Below are 2101 nucleotides of genomic sequence, written 5' to 3'. Positions count from 1 at the left end.
CTGGCTGTGTTTCTCAGGCTCAAACTTGCCTTTGTCTTAAACACAGACTCACAAAGTGGTTTAAATCAGAAAGCACTGAAGTTTGTGCTGTGAAATGAACAGGAGGAAGGTGACAGAGTTGGTTCTAGCTTGGGGGGAAGAAAGGACTTGAATTCTCCTGCCATAAATTATAGCAACCTGGGACAGAAGAATCATTTATTGTTGTTGTTTTGTGCCTTTTATCCATTCTCAGCATACTGTGAATGGCTTATCTCCTCCCTTACTGTAACTCAGACAGCTCTTAAGCCCATCTGTTGTTTTCTTTCCAGCTCTGGAAACATCTCCTTTATGCATCAAGTCTGGGACTGCTTTGCATTCATCTCCTACTTTGAAATGTCCAGGATTAACCCTAAAAATGCAGTTGGGATTTCATTTGCCTTTCAAAAGAGAAGGTGGTGAGACATTGGCACAGGTTGCCCAGGGAGGCTGTGGCTGCCCCAACCCTGGCAATGTTCATTCCAGGTTGGCTAAAACCTTGAGCAACCTGCTCTGGTGGGAGGTGTCCCTGCCCAGGGCAGGGGGTTGGGAATGGATCATTTCTAAACTCCATTCCAACCTTTAAACAAAATATGATTCTATAACAATATAGCTGGTAAGGCAAGTGATGTACAAGTTCATCCTGGTAGTGCTAAAAATCATAGCTTATTAGTCATAGAAGGAGTTACTTTGATGGAACCAGTTTAAGCTTCAAGTTGTCCATGCAAATTGCTCTGGAATTGCCTTTTCCTCCTAAAAAAAAAAATTAGCAACTGAAAGAAATACAGGAGCAGAAAATCTGAAGCAAAGAGTTTCTGCTTGCTATGAACATCCTCCGTGGCTGTGGTTGCTAAGACACATATGCTTCAGTTCAAATCCCTCAGACTTGAAATATCCTTGGAGTGAAAGAGGATCTTGACTTGCCATAAATCAGCCCAGGAGAAGGCAGGGAATCCTCTTTGTCAATGAACAGCTCAGGAATGTCAGAATGACAACTGGTAAAGTGCCTCAATCTATCCAATTACACAGTTAATGTGGCTCTCCTGAAGGGTTGCTCCATGTGGCAGGAAGAGATCAAGATGTTTGCCCAGTTAACCACACTCTTGCCAGTGGATTAGCAGAGCAGAAAATGCTGTCAGTGCCAGAACTCATTTCTCTTGACAAGACAACTAATGTTTTGACTTCTCTTATGTAGGACATATTTGCTCCAGAGCAATAACTGACTGCCTGGCTGTGTGTCACTCATATTCTCATCCAATTGGATGAAATAATACTAATAAATAAATAATAAATCCAGGATTTTCCCTTTCTTTCCTCATCTCTAAACTCCAAAGCAGCAAATCTTGTCCTGCACTTGTTGTAGAGGAAGATATTGAGTTTTACTGTGTTACTGGGGATGGAGAAATGTCCTAAGTTTGTGCATTAACCCCTAAACTATCACTAGGATTTTAAAGCACAGACTTTTCCAGGCACTGAATCCATTAGGGAAAAGGAATTCCAGTCACTGTCCTGTTTTGTGGGAGGTTGGGAAGGGTCCATAAAGACCTCAAGGAGCTGCAGAACAAATTCCAAGTGACACGTTTAGGCAATAAAGCAAAGCACAATACCCAGTGAAGAGAAGGAGGAGAGAAATGACTTTTCCTGGCTGTGAAGTCATTGTGAGTGAAGGTTTAATCCATGAAGAGATAAGGAGGAGTTTTATAGGGAGATGAAACAGCTTTTAAGTCAAAATACTTTGTCACAGCATGATTTTATGTGTGGTTTGGCATCCAGTAATTCAAAGGCGTTTGAGAGTTGTTTTGAGTGTTAATGTGCAAATGATGCAGCTCAAAATTCTGTGTAACAGCAAACGAAACCAATTATGATCATTCTCTTTGCTGTTTCAGCACTTTTTATTCTGGATTTATCACAAGTTGCATTTCTCTCTTTGTATTTACTCTGTGTTCATCACAAGCTGCATTTGGTGTTCTTTGGGTGCTGCAGAAAGCAAAGTCTCTTCACCCACTTTCATCTCTCTTTGGCAAAGAGTGAATTGAATTACACCATAATTCACCAGAGTGAATTATATATTATATATATATATATG

This window comes from Acanthisitta chloris, unplaced genomic scaffold (genome assembly GCF_000695815.1).
Source record: "Acanthisitta chloris isolate BGI_N310 unplaced genomic scaffold, ASM69581v1 scaffold18098, whole genome shotgun sequence".
Lineage (NCBI taxonomy): Eukaryota > Metazoa > Chordata > Aves > Passeriformes > Acanthisittidae > Acanthisitta > Acanthisitta chloris.
The sequence above is the reverse complement of the archived record's forward strand: the minus strand, read 5'-3'. Positions refer to the sequence as shown.